We start from the raw sequence: 16,433 nt of genomic DNA on the forward strand, positions 1-16,433 counted from the left end.
CTAGGCTTGTTTGGGATATTTTCTTCCCTTGTTTTCTTATATTGCTCAGGTATCTTCCCCTCTAGTAGTGAAACTGAGATATTGCAGATTTTCCCTGTTGACTTATAGTGTCTCCGTAGATTTCCAGTAACTCACCTCCTAGCCTTCAGTATCCTGAAGTCTTGGAGGAACTTGAAAATGCAGTGATCCACAAGGAAACTGCCTCTCTAGGGGTGGTGGCCTTCAGGTGGGGTATATTCCCTGCTAGTGGGCAGAGGCACCTCCACTTGTGGACCGATGGTCAGCCAAAGGGGGACTAGACTTTGGGCTGGGGCACGACTTGTCTGGGACTGGGGTATCTGGTTCTACCACCCTGGTGGGAAAGCCTCACCCGGCGGATAAGTCTCACTCAGTGGGGAAGTCTCACTGGGCAGCTCTCCTTGGCGAAATTCCCTTTAGTCCAGAACTACCACCTGGTCCAGGGATCCTCACCTTATGAGTGAGTCTTTCGCTTGACAGCCCTCCTTTGAGATGTTCCCTGTGGTCCAGAACTACTGCCTGTGCCAGGGAGCCCGGCCCTGTGAGGGAATCTCCTGTTGAGCAGCACTGCTCCAAAAAGCTGCCTGCTGTCCGGGCCTGCCTCCCAGGCCTGAGGGAGTCTAGCTGTGCATGGAAGTCCCTCGCTGGGTGGCCCTGCTCCAAGAAGTTGCCTGCAGTCCGGGCCTGCAGCCCAGTCGAGGGCATCCTCGCCCAATGGGAGAGACTCACCTGGAGACTCTGAGTTGGTCCCAAGTCTCTTCTTGAATCCTGAGTTCTGGAGCAACATGAGATGCACTCACCGTCTAGTCCGCCATCTTTCACTCATTTTTTGAATGTTCAGATAAGCAACATTTGCAAATAAATTTTCTCCTGTCCTAGTATAATTCAAATTTAAAGGAGCAATGTTGCTGGCATATTAAGGAAGTTTCTTTTCGTAAACCTTTCTATCTCTTGCCATCCACATATCCAATTGTCAATTATTTTTATCAGAGGCTGGAGAAGGTAGGGGAAAGGAGGATTAGGGAATAGTTGATCAATGGGTACTAAATTACCATTAGGGGTAAGAAATTCCAGTGTACACAATAGGGTTATTTTGTTTAAAGGATTGTGCACTGTGTATTTCAAAAGGCTAGAAGAAAGGATTTTGAATATTTCTACCATAGACAAATAACAAATATTTGAGGAGATGGACATGTTTTACTTGATTTAAACATTAGGCAATTTATACATGTAATGAAACATCACACGGTACCCCATAAATATGTACAACTATGATTTTATGTCACATAAAATGAGTAAAATAAAAGATGAAGAAATGTTATATTTTGAGCATATGTGTGTTTGTATACATGTATGTATACACATGCACACACAAGTGTACCAGGTAGTCCAATATCAGTTTTTCTGAGATTCACTATATGTCTTTTAACAAAGTTCTGGTGCTCATAATGTCACCTGTCAATTCACTCCAAAACCAGCACCAGCAGTCCTAAGAGGTCGGAGACGTGATTGTTCTGGTGTGTATGAAAGAGAGCAAGATCATAGGGGTCACAGAGCAAGGAAGCGCTCCCACTTACATTCAAACCTGGGTTTCCAACTTCAGAGTTCTCTCTCTCACTCCATTTCCAGTTTGCAGATGATTTTATTAACTGGTAGATCTAATCAGGCCCTGAAACTATGATCAATGACTTAGGTATCACAAATCCTTCTTTATTTTACAATTGTGACTATATACATATAAACTTTGGGGGTTCCGGTTAAATCATGTTAATAGAGCTAATTATGCCTCATTATATATGTTTCATAAGATAGTAGATTTTTAAGTAGCAATTTATCTTTTTTAAAATGAAATTTTATTCAAAAATCCAATTAATAAGAGTTAAAAAGCAACTTGTCCTGGATTAAAAGGGATGGCAGGCTGGCTGCAATGAAAAGGAGGAATTCCTGGAGCTGGTTCAAAGTCAAGGTTCCTTCTTCCCTGATGCCCCCATCCCACCTACCACAGGCTATCTTAATAACACCTTTGCATGTGAATAGGATTAACATGATACTCTTTAAAATATTTTGCCAAGTTAATATTTTCATATATCTAAAATTGTTTCTTATAATGAAATATTAAATACATTACAGACATTGTGTAGCTGAATTAGTGAGGCAAATCTATTCTCCAAATATTTTCTGGGATGCAGCACCTTCTAAATATTATTTTGATAATATCTAATGCCTGTGGCAGAGGGCAAGGGCATTTGATTTTTAAATTACATTCTTAAAATACATGGCTTTAATCATGCATAAGAATCATTCTCAGAATTCTAAACTGCCCTAAATACAACTTCTTTTTCATATTTGCATACTTAGTGAATTTTTGAAACAAGATTAAGTATGTTAACAGTTCTGAATCCCAAAAGACAGAGCTTTATTCAGGCATGATCTAAATTTAATTATCTTTCTATTATTTAGTACAGACATAAAAATGCTCTTAAAAGGAATTTGTATCGTGTAGTCAACATAGATTTAAATCTAACCTTCAATGTTTGTTTTCCATTTACCACAAACCAATTTCAATAAAAAAAAAAATCAATTCTTAGTCAAAAAATGAAATCAGTGGGTACCATATCTTCTGTGTCCATTTGCGGAGAATGAGTGAGGTTTAAATTAATTATGTCAGAATCAGTACATAGAAAATAATGTGAAATTTGCTTTAATTATTAAGTTTTTAAATTAAAAAATACATGGAAAATAAGTCCGTTTTCACAAAAAACAAACTATTCATATTACCTAATCAAAAGATATGTACTCATTTAACTTATATGTATAATGTACAGTATTCTTTGTGTGGCTTCCTCTGAATTCTTTAGTCCATCCTTCTATCTCTCTTCTGTCAATACTAACACATAAATAATACTTGCAGAAACTTATTTAATATAAGAAATGCAGTGTGAATGTAGTTAGTTTTTAGCTTTTTGATTTTTATTATTTGTTTAAAAATTTAACTGAAAGAGAAAAACACAGAGATTATACTTATTAGTAGGGTGTCATGTAATGCATGGTACATGTGTTGTTATGGTTTGGATGTCACCCCAAAGCTCATGTGTGAGACCAAGCAAGAAGGTTTAGAGGAGAAATGATTGAGTGATGAGAGTCTTAATCCAATCAGTGAACTAATCCCCTGACAGAATGAAATGAATGGCAACTGAAGGCAGGTACAGTGTGGCTGGAGGAGGTGGGACATGATGGGGCATGAATGTACGCCTTCAGGGTATATATTTTGTATCTACTGAGTGGCATCCATCTCTAATCATCATGTAAGTCACTTCCCTCTTTCACACTCTTCTGCCATGATGTTCTGCCTCATTTGAGGACCCAAGGAATGGAGTTAGCCCTCTGTGGACCAAGACCTCTGAAACTGTGAGTGCCCAAATAGACTTTTCTTCCTCTACAATTGTTCTGGTCAGATCCTTTAAGGCACAGCAGTGAAAAAATCTGACTAAACCATGTGAATGTTGCATGATATTTATATAAATTTAGAATTATTTTTCTTCTGAAACATTTTTCATTTCTTTGTGTTGAAAACTTTCACAATTATTTCTTCTAGTTTTTTGAAAAGTAGAGTACCTAATTATTACCTATGGTCACCATATTAGATAGCTGTAATCTTAAAAAAAACCTGGCTTCTCTTCCCAAGAGTCAGATTTTCCTTTAGTGGAATGCTTTCCACTTCATTGTGATATCTGATGTTTTGTGATGCAGAAACCACTGTACATAAAACTGAGAGAGAGGGAAATGAAGAGGGAGAGAGATATTCAGGTTACATAAAAAAATCCTCAGATAATTCACAGATTAAAAAAAATAGGGAAATTAGTACCACTGCAAAACTACAAAAGGTCTACCCACTTTATTAATTATCAAAACTTTTTACATAACATAGTCCATTCTCATTGAGGGAACACAAAGATTACTTTTGTTCCTCCATCTACTTTCATATGAATTAATTATTTAGAACTACTCCCTTTGTTTGCTGTGGATTTTTACCTTAAACCAAAAAAGACAGGTAAAAGAAGTTGGATCTCACTGAGGAATTTTACTTCCTCCTCTCCACTGGACACCCTGAGGAGCCCTACTCTCTTGAAATTCTTCCTGAGGGGCTTATACTTATTGATAGCTGGTGTAATGACCTATGGATTTCTGGATTGGTTTGCTGACAAGGCGAGTAGAGTGGATCATTGCACAAGAATGGTCCACCAAAACATCTGATCAGGACTTTATGCTCCTAGGATGGCAAATAAAGAGGAGTGCAAGTTGTAACATATGATGTAAACACCTAGTACTACTGTAGGCTTCAAGGAGAAATAAAGAATTACCAGGAACTCAATTTGTAGAAAAGCAAAACTTTATATCACAGATGATGAGCTAGGGAGAACAAGAATAACAATCACATATAGTATTCTACACCTCATTTTTGTCTGATAGGACAAACACATGTATGTTTACAGCTTACTGTAGTAGTTTGTAAAATTTGTAAAGACCTTTAGTTCAATGGAAACTGTTTCCTAGTCTACTGCCTTTTAAATAGGCAGTATAGGTATAGAAGTCCAATGTAGTACAGGTTTTATTTTTGAACATAGTCCTATACAAAAGCCATTCCTTAATTTATCTGGTTCTGTGTGTCTCTTACAATTTTGAAATATTTTTCTATAAAGCCAATTTGAAAAATTTATAACCTCTTCTAGAAGGAGGGCAGTGTTAATTTACAAACAGCACAGCTACAATCTGCCCTCATATCAAGGGATTTTTCCAGGAATATCCAGGTAACTATAGATTTACCAAATTAAAGTCTCTGTAGGTGGGGATAAAGAACCTCTATAATTTTAGAATTGAAATAACTTTTTATACTGAGATTGACATTTAGGATATACTAATCTAGATATCTATACTGCACAATAAATAAGCAAAAGAAATGTTTTAAAAGAAAATCAACAATTTTTTTTTTATTTAGTACTACAATGTATCACAGAAAGTCTGAACCACAGAAGATTTTCTAACAGTCTAATTATTTTAGACGATTTTTTTACAAAACACGTAAACCCATTTTTTTTTTTTTCTTTTGGTGCCAGGGATTGAACCAGGGGCACTTAACCTCTGAGCCACATCCCAAGGCCTGTTTTTTATGTTTTATTACAAGACAGGATCTAGCTAAGTTGTTTAGGTCCTCGCTAAGTTGCTGAGCTGGCTTTGAACTTGGAATCCTCCTGCCTCAGGCTCCTGAGTAGCTGTGATTACAGGTGTGCACCACCACGCCTGTCTTGTAAGCCCATTTTTTAAAAGATGGTAACCAATTTTCAAACATGAAGAAGATTTTTGGTTCTCCTTTTCACATTCTTGATATGTACTTTATCCTTCTTTCTTGTGCAGTAACTATTTTAAATTTCTTTAAGTTTTTGGATTATTAATCAGCTCTCCTTAACAGATATGCAGGATATTTTATTAGGATATTTTAATAAATATTTGCAAGATATTTTCATTTATATTTCCCTAATAATTAACAATGCATAATATTTTTCATATACTTATTTTCCATCCATGTATCTTCTTCAGGAGAGTTTGTTGAAATATTTTGTTCACATTTTTGTTGGGTTCACAAGGTGTTACTGCGTTTTGAGGGTCATTTATATAGTTGGAATAAAACTCTTTAGTTGATTATATGATTTACAAGTATTTTCACCTAGTCTGTGGTTAATTTATTTTCTTTTATGAATCATATGTTTAGTTTATTTCTGGGGAATTCTTGCAGAACCAAGGTTAGCCATGGTTTCCTATTATGTTTTATTCTAAGCAGGTTGCATTTTAGATCCTCTATCTAGATTTATGCTTTATTTTATATTTTTGCCAGCTGATCATCAAATATTTTTATTTTTTGCATGCAACAAACATTACAGTCCCATTTGTTGAAAAGACTATCCCTTATCAACTAAATTATTTTGTACTTCAAAAAAATTGCTACCTAATTGCATATAGGTCTATTTCTGAATACTCTGTTAGATTCTATATTTCCATCTTGAAACAACCATTGCAATGTCTTGTTTTATACAACTTTATAGTATATATTTAAATATTTGACTACTGTAGGTCCTTTGACAATTTTAGGATCATATTTTAAATTTCCATAAATAAAGCCTGTTGAGATTTTGATTGGGAATTCAGTGATTTCATGGATCAGTCTAGGGAGAACTGTCATCTTTTGAATCATGAATATAGTAGATATCTTAATTTATTTAGGTTTCCCTTATTTTCTACAAGTAACATTTTGCAGTTTTCACTGCCAGAGGTCTTTTACAATTTTTTCATATTATTTCTATTTGTTTTATTCTTTTATTCTGTTGTGAATAGTAATCTGTAAATTTAAGTTTTCAATACTGTGTTCTGGTAATAGAAATAATTTCATTTTTTAAAAGCTGCTGGTTTTCATGACTAGCAATCTTTCTAAAGTGGAGAGATGGGGAGATGGGTGCAGCTCCAGGTTCAAATGTCACAGACTCCGTTGTCCTTGCAGGCTTAACAGTTTTTCTTGAACAGATGCATTTAGACTGTCCACTCTGTCCTTGAAGTGACTTATGTTAATAGAGTTGCAGTATTTTGTTGCTTTGCACAGGAAGCAAACTCACTGAACTTCTGTGAGCCCTGTACCCACAAACCCTTGTTTATGAAGCAATTCCATCTTATACATTTTCTGCTTCATAGGTGCCTGAGCAAAATGTGCATTTTTTTCTCTTTTTTTATACATTTAGAATGCTTATAGTGAATGTGTATCCAATCATCATTTGACATTCCTGCTCAGTACCTGATGCCTTGAGAATTAATAATATTGTTTCTTGAGATAATAATCCTAAGATAAAGCCTGATAGAGGACTGCACTGAAATATTGGCATGATGAAGATGAACTTTATATTCACCAGCACACAATTCAAGCCCACAGTTAAGAGCTGGCTCAGAAGCATCATCCACACTGGCTTAGAATTTAAGGGAAGTTTAATTTACAAATAGATTTTCCCAGTTTGATCCTTTTAAAAAAAAAAAAAGTTCAAAATTACTGATATTTGTTACTGTGAGAATATTTATTATTCAGAAAGTTTTTATGTGCATTTGTATTTTGAGACTTCCAAGTGGAAAACATTAGGAGAATAATAATCCATTGATAATTTCCAATATTAATGTGATATAATGAGCACTTTAATCTATTTAATAGTCCCAGAAAATAAGCTCTGCTCTGATTTGATTATTGTTGTCCCTCCAAAATTCATGTATAAATTTAGATCCCATGATGGTGGTAGGAAAAGTTGGGTCCCGGGGGAAGGGACTGTCGCAATGGTTCTACCTCATGAGTTTCTTTAAGGCCCTTGTGAAAGAGACACTGGGGAGATGCATGGTCTTTTGATCTTCGCTGTCATCTGAGGACAGAACATTCTTTCCTTTGCTGCTCTTCTGTCATGTGAGGACGTAGCAACAAGATGTCATCTTGGGAGCAGAAAGCCCTCACTAGATACCAAATTTGCTGGCACCTTGATATTAGACTTCCTGACCTCCAGAATCATAAGAAATAAATTTCTGTTGTATGCAAATTTCTCACCTAAGATATTTTGTAACATCAGCGGTAGCACACTAAGACAGGCACAATTATTGTACCCATTAAGCATCTAAGACATTTTACCTATAAAGAGGTAGAGAGTTTGTGAGAGAAATGTATCCCAGTAAATTTAAATGGAATTTAGCAGAAACAAAATTACAGGAAAAGAATGAATAAGAATGGCAAGAAATATGAAATATGAAATCAGTAAGAAGGACAAATGACTAAACTAGATAATCCTTTCAATAACATATGAGATGTCAGTCAGACTACTATTGACATCACTGCTTTAAGAGGCAAACAGAATAGACAGCTTTGAAAAGAGAAGGAAGTATTGGAGCTAGGTCATTCACTTGAAGTTGGAAATTCTGAATGCAGAATGTGTCATAACTTTGGTGATGGGAATGATTTCAGATTCTAAATTCAAATTACAATGATGCTTGAATTGATGACAACTTTTTCAGTTGTAATTGAGTTAATTTTGTCTTCAACTTCATTCTTGCACATTATTAATAATAGCATCAGTATCCATATATCAGGAATGTTCTCTCTGATATGGGGATGCTAACACACAATAAGCATGGGAAGGACAGAATAGAAATTCATTGGATTAGACAAAGGGAAATGAAGGGAAGTGAGGGAGGATGAGATTAGAAAAGACAATAGAATGAATCAGACATGACTTTCCTATGTGCATATATGAATATACAACCAATGAAACTCCATATCATGTACAACCACAATAATGGGATCCTAATTAGAATAAGTTGTGATCCATGTATGCATAATATTTCAAAATACACTCTACAATCAAGCATATCTAACAAGAAAAAAGAAAAAATAACAGTATATACAGTTAATAAATGACCTATAATTTCCAATGCAAACACAAAAACACGAACACACAAATTACTAACTAGATAAACCCAAATGATAATCTCAGAGTAACACTCATATTAACTTAAATTTTATTCTCAAATAAAAGCCTACAAGTGAGAAAATTGCTACTTAATATTTTAGAAAATTATTTGTGAGACTGAAATAAAATCAGTGTTTATTGAAATTATTGCTGTTCATTATTTCTGACAGATCTTTTGTTTGTCAAGACACTCATAGAAGATGTTTATTAGAAAGTAATTCTCATATTAATTGCACAATTTAACCAAACATACATTTTAAAGTAATAGATATGCGTATAAACAACTTTTACATTTTAAAAATAATTTCTAATTAATATTCACATTTATTAGAGAAAGTATGCAGTTATGAGACATTTTTATAATAAATATTTGGGGCAATTGTAATCAACTTTATCAAAATTATATTTAAGCTAAAATTACATTTCAAATACTTGGCAAAATCAGTATGTTTTACCTGAAAAAACATCATAAAATAAACAAATTTCTGAGCTAAACTCTAAGCATAATTTTGTCAACTAAAATTAGAAATTCAGTTACTCAAGTGAGGGAAAAATAAGACATACTATTTTCTCATTAAATGCTTCAACAGATTGTCACCATAGAAACTAACAGACGCATCAGTGGGAAATCATTCAAGTATATATTCTTGCAGGTGACACCCACTCTCACAGTCTTTCTTTCAGCTGCTTCCATAGCTTATTATTAGAACCAAAACAAATATTAGTGGAAAAAAGATAAGTTTGCCTGAAAAGCATTGCTTTCCAAGTAGAATTGACTTATAAAATTACATGTAGTCAAAGTGGTAAACATTTATTTATTCAGTCCATATACCATTTCCTGCCTATTTGATTGGAAGGCAATAATATGCTTTGGTTAGCTCATTTTCCTTTATCTTAGAAGTAATTATTACTGGCTATTTAATATACACAGGGTTATCTGCAGTGTGTATGAATTGTAGGAAGCAAAACAATCCAAGGAATCAGAGAAAATATTTGCAAACCACATACATGATAAGTATCTTATATTTGGAATATATGAAGAACTCTTACTACTCAACAACAAAGATAACCCACTTAAAGTATGAGCAAAAGTTTTGCCTATCTATCTCCCCAGAGGTGATACAAAACCCGCCAGTTTTTCGTATGAGAAGACACTGAACATTCTTGATCATTAGGAAAATGTAAACCAATACCACAATAAGGTACTACTTCATGTCCACTAGGATGGCTGTTTTGTGTGTGTGTGTATATATATATATATATATATATATATACACACACACACATATATGTATATATGTATATATATGTATATATATATATATATAAAATCTCATATATATGTGTGTGTGTATATATATGTGTGTATATAATCTCAGATATTTTGTCCATAATGATCTTTTAGCAACTCAGAAGCATTAAGTAACATTTTTCATTTAGTGATTCAAGGGCCAAACTATGCTTATTTATCAAGCTAAAGACTTTCCACCACAGTGTACTCTCATTTTGTTATTAAACATTGAGAATGAATGGCAAATTGGAAATACTTCAGGCTGAGAGCTATGGCAGAGACTGTAATTTTCCTCTAATAACCATCTCCTCTCTTCATATAGATATATAAATATCACTTTCCTCAATTTTAGGCAGGCAAAGGGCTTGCCTTTGTCACTTATTAGCTTTTCTTAGAGCTATGAATTGTCATGTGATTAAATTCAGGGCAATGGGAAGTAGAAGAAATGATGTGTGCAATTTCCGAGACTCTTACAAATGCTAGTGCTTTCCCAAGGCTTTCTGTTATTTCTTCTTCCTGAGGGCTTATATAGAGGGATGGGGTAAAGTAGTTAAAACTGTGCAGGATTACAACCTGAAGATATCAGGAATCTAGGTGCTTTGTAGTGTGATATAATCCGACCAGTTTTGGATTTTTTATGCCTCGAATCTTCAGAAAGAGAAGAAAGAATTTCTTTCTCATTTTCATTATTGTTTTGGGGTCTCTTTGGTATAAAAGTCTGAGTAGTACCCTATATATTATAGATGTTCATTAGAAGTCTGTGTCAACTTTTATCCTTCTTCTTTATCTGATACCTAGTACAATTTGATTCACATGATAAACTTACAAGAGACAATTCCTGACTTATTCAAGTATTCTTACATCCTGTTTAATAGAATGAAGTAAACACATGTATAATGAAGGGGATAGTTATCCCATGGTTAACAAAATTCAAAAAATAAGAGAAGATGATGTATCTGCAAACAATCCACAGGCCCATAGCAACCAGGGCTGAAAGTGAAATACTGTGGATTCCTCAGCTCTCATATCTCAGTAAAACAAAACCATGCAGTGCATCAGAGAAAACAAGAAATAATTCTTAGCTATGAATTCTGAAAATAAGAATGGATCCATTAAAAATTATTTATTGACACTTATTCTTATGCAAGAAACAATTTAAAATAAAATCGACTACTCTCTACATGGCACTTTTACAAAATTCCGGAACACTTGGATGTATGACCATTTCTCAGGTTGACTTTGGACAATGAAATGTAAAGTTACACTTGGGAAAAGACTCTAAAATTGTATATAACATAGAGAATATATTTATTTTCATGTGTTCAAAATCTTTATTTAACCAAACTAATGGATTACTCTCTTGCATTACTTTGACTGCTTATATAAATGGTTTTATATTTATATTCACTATTTTCTTGTTTGAAAATCAGTAATTACTATAGATTTGATTTTGACAAGCCATTAACATTATTTACAATTTATAGCATGTGCATTAAAAATGAAAAATCCAAAAGAAAGATAGTCTGATTTTGAAATACATATTTTAAAAATGTATACTTCATGAGGATTTGATATGGGGGATATGGTAAAAATTGGTTGTAATTATAATTAAATATCAAATTCATTATCTCCATTATCTTGAGTAATGTAGAAAGATGCCTCCTTGATTTTAGATTCTCTATTCTTAAAATTTGGATTTTTTTCATTCTCTTCTTTTTTTTTTTTCTTTTTTGCATGAGGTTAACAACAGTAAGGTTTAAAGAACTATGAATTGAGGATTAGAATAACAATAGGTTGCCATCATGGAGCATTAATAGAATTTCTACAAATTAGGAACTATGGCCAAATTTCCAAGGCTTATTGATATTTTCCTAACTTTCATGTTAACATATAAAAATCACTAAATTCAACAAGACACATTTTTTATAATGCATCTTCACATCACTTGTCATACTAAAAGATGTACTTGACTTAACAAGTTACCTGATTTTTTTCTGAAGTTCTTCAGTTATTCCTCTATTGAAAATATTTGAAATACCTTTGGAATTTATGTTAATAAATGTATATTAACCTTTAGTGCCATGATTTGCATACTATTTGAGTATGTCCTGCAAAAGTTCATGTGTTGGGATTTGGTCCCTAGTTATCTATGAGATGGGTGGAGCCTAGTGGGAGATGGTTAGGTCATTGTGGGCACTGCCTTCCAAAGTGATAAAGTAGTTCTCTTGGGATTCTGAGTTAGTTATCATGAGAGCATGAGAGCAAACTTTATAAAAGATAGAGACTGACCCTGAATCATTGACTCCCTGTCTTGCTAAGGGATTTATCTTTATCACATATACTCTCACTATTCTGCCATCAGCCATGAGGCCTTGTAATGAGCCAAACTTATAAGTGTTATACTTTTGAACTTCCAAAATTATGAGTTAACAAACCTCTTTTCTTTAACAAGTATTAAGCCTCAACTATTTTATTGCAGTAATGAGGCCTTGTACTGAGCCACGCTAATATTAGTGTTATACCTTTGAACTTCCAAAATTGTGAGTTAAAAAAATTCTTTTCTTAAGTCTCAACTATTTTGTTACATTAATGGAAGACAGAATAATACAGTTAGCATTTTCCTACATACCAAAATGTATTTGCTTATACTTATTTATACATTTATCTCTATAAACTTTGGATCTGTTTTCAACATTTAGGGAATGATCCGTGAATTATACTTAAGGCCTTCATGATTTATAGATTGCAATAATTGTTATTGTACCTTCTAGGAGGTTAAACATTTGTAAGCATTCAACATATTTTCTTAGTTTTTGTTTATTTGTCTCTAATCTCTGTTTATTTTTCCTTTTAATATTTTTTCTTATATTAGTTATATACATTTTATGTTAAGAATATCAAGGGAATCTTTCTTTTTCCCAAAATATCTAAGTGCTTTATAAGTTAATGCTTTGTTTTAGAATCTTGATCTTTTTCAGTAAATATTACAGTGACTTTTGGATTATAGTAGGCCTTTTTGACTGAGTCAAAACTCTTTTTTTAAGTGTCTACAGATTTGTTGAAGTCAATCATCCCATGTAAATCGTTTTGATTACTTTTTACTTAAACACACTGTTGTTCTCACTTATGTAGAAGCTCATTTATCAATGCATGATTACTTTTATTCTTCCATTCCCCTGGGCCAATTACCCTTTATCAGTTTTGGGAAATAAATGTGTGATATTTATTCTCCCTCTATTAATTTACTCACTGGAGACCTGTTGTCATTGTCATGAACAATCATCAGTTTTCAGAGTCTATTTAAAGATTCCATGAGAGCAGCTAAATAACTGGACGTGTCTTACTGGTATTTGAGAGTGAAAGCATTTTCTTTTCTTTTTCCTTTTTTAAAAATTTGTTCTTTCTAGTTATACATGATAGCAAAATGTATTTTGACATATACATGGAGTATAACTTCACATTCTTGTGGTTGTACATAATGTGGAGTTATATGGTCTTATATTCATTTATGAACATAAGAAATTTATGTCCAATTCATTCTACTATCTTCCCTATTCCTATCCCCGCTTCCCTTCATTCACCCTTGTCTAATCCAATGAACTTCTATTCCTCTCACCCCTTTCCACCTTATTGTGAGTTAGCATCCGCATATCAGAGAAAGAACACTTAACCTTTGGTTTTTTGTGATTATTTATGAGAATGATATCATTCTCAAACTCTGTTTAGAACATCTAACTTAGACATATTCTACCCTTTGATTTCCAAATTGTGTGCCTTTCTCAGATAATCATGCTAAGTATATTAGCATTGAAATTATTTTAACAAATATGGAAATTACACAGGTGTTCATATTATAGATTTGCTCCTATCAGTCACTTTTTTCGATTGCTACACATCTATGTATTTGGAATTTATTATGAATGCCATGCAGTTCCGAGTCCATGTTACCCTGTGTGCGTACTTCCATTGTGCAGCTCAACCTTTCAATAAGCAAAACACAAAAAAGTGCCCACTACTACAGAATCAGCAGGATAAGCCAGAAAATGCAAAACATTTTCCACGACACCATTTTCAATTCCTGATGCTAAACCTCATTATTTCTTATTAATGTTAATAAGTTACTTACATCCTTGGAGCCTCCATTTCTTCATATGTAAAATGTACCAAGGTTGTTTTAAGGATTACAGAGTAGGTGAGCATCTGTTCATCAGTGACAATAAATAAATTCTTGCTATTATCATAATCATCCTGGGTAAGTGTAGAAAAACAGGTGATATCATACCTCACAATCTCTTGATAACCTTAATTAAGATTTGCTCTTTAATAATTTTATAATAACAATGCTTATTTTATAAATAAAGGAGATGTGCACAGTAATATATGTGTTTTGAGGAATTTGTTAAAAATAATTTGTTAAAAATGTGATCTTATCACTTTAAATATCCAGATGAATGATGAAAAATAAAATTAAGTTATTGTGGCCTAGGTCAGTGATAATGCAGTCCATTGAGAACTAGCAATTAAATTGTTATAACTTCTACTTCTAAAATAACATTTCAAATTTCCTATTCACATAAACTTTAAAAATGTATTATACTCATTTGTTCTTCTTGCAAATGAAGCGTTTATTAACATGGAAATATTTTCCTCAGTCTTAAGTAAATTCATAAAATCTTATTTGGTCTTAAATACTAAAATACATTTTCTACACAATAGCTAAGTGCTTACAATAACACTGTTTTCATACATGACTCAGGAATGTCATAACTAATCACGCCAATTAAGCAAATATTATTATGTACATAAATCCAAAAACTTAACACGATGCTCATGGCATATGCCATGGTAGCAATTAAACAACTTCTTTAAGTCAGTACTGAATGATTGGCACTTTTTGTATATAAATTCATTTTCTATCTCCACCAATCTAATATCTAGCTACCCATTTATCTATTTTAGAGTTCACTAAATTAACCAAACCACACAGAAAAAAATGAAAAACAGAGGTAACTGTTTTCATGTTTCAAGCATTTCAGGAGGTATGTGAATAACAATTATAATACACACTTTTCTTAGTCCACATTATTTTTAAACCTTTCTTAATTTACTCTTGACTAATATGTGAGTTTTCACTAGGGATATATTGTGTGGTTGCATTTATTATATGCTTAATTTGTTTTGAAAAATTCAGTTTAAGTTCTATAGTTATGTGATAATTATAGTAATATAATTGTAAATGGCACAACTCAAGACCAGTTGTCCTATCTTGGTGAATATCTTTGTTTTAGTAAGTATGTATGCTGCAGTTTACATTCTGTTTGTAGCAGAAAAGTCAGAAAGACATAGTTTTATACAACATTTAACAAGACTATGTTTCACTACAGGAACAGAGGGACTAACCTCTGGTATTAAGTTCTCTGAGGAATACTAAAAGTAAGGAAAGCACATTAATATTAAAGACGTTTATACAATTTTAAGACATCTGCAAAAGGTCTAAATACTTTTCCCTTCTTTGGTGATGGATAGTAGATTTTTGACTTTCACTATTTATAACAGAAAGAGTCTGTCTTCTATAACTTACTGAATTTGCCAAAAGGTCATGAACTCATGCTAACTAGATCTGAGTGCTTTGTAAGTGAATTAATTAATCACAACGTAGTAAATAACAGTGCTAACATCTAATATTCTCCTTGGAAGAAATAACCTCTCATACAGAAGAAAATTTTAGAGAGACTTAAGTGGGAGTAAATGTCTTTGAAATGCTTTTTTATTCTATCTTATATTCAGCACGTTTCTTAGAACTGTGATCTCAACTGATGTGCTAATTTATATCAAAAAATTTTATGCAGTAGAATAAATAAATTTAAGGTAAGATATACATTCATAGATTTAAGTATACTCTTTAGTTGACGGAAGAATATGTGTACCATTTCATAAATACTTTTTTGTCATTCTTGCAGTGAAATATTTTTGAAACAAAAGTTCAATTTAATTTGCTTTTAGATGCAGCATTATGACTTACATAACCAAGACGCATATACATAAAATGATGTAACTGTCTGGAAGTATTCCATTAATAAAGAATTTAAATCCTGGCAGGACATACTAATAAAATCTACTTAGGAATAATTGATTCATCTACTGATGCTTCTCCAGGAAATCTGTGTCTGTGTGTGTGTTTGTGTGTAGAATATATTTTTCCTATATTGTTTTCCAAAAAGTTCCTGAATTGTGTCCCAAGTTTTTAAGTATCTGCATTTTTTTCTTGAAGTATACACTACCAAAAGTAGAACATGTCCTCTGTTTTTTGGTTTTTTTTTTTTTTTTGTGTGTGTGTGTGTGTGTGTATACAGGGGATTGAATCCAGGGGTGCTTAACCACTGTGCAACATCACCAACCCTTTTTTATATTTTATTTTGATACAGGGTCTTGCTAAGTTGCTCAGGGCCTCAGTAAGTTGTTGAGGCTAGCTTAGAACTCTCCATCCTCCTGCCTCATCCCTCTAAGCCTCTGGATTATACTTGTGAACCACCATGCTGGGCTGCTTATCCTCTTTTGTATAAACATCAACTCAAAGGAAGTTA

Source organism: Sciurus vulgaris (assembly GCF_902686455.1).
Source record: "Sciurus vulgaris genome assembly, chromosome: 3".
Lineage (NCBI taxonomy): Eukaryota > Metazoa > Chordata > Mammalia > Rodentia > Sciuridae > Sciurus > Sciurus vulgaris.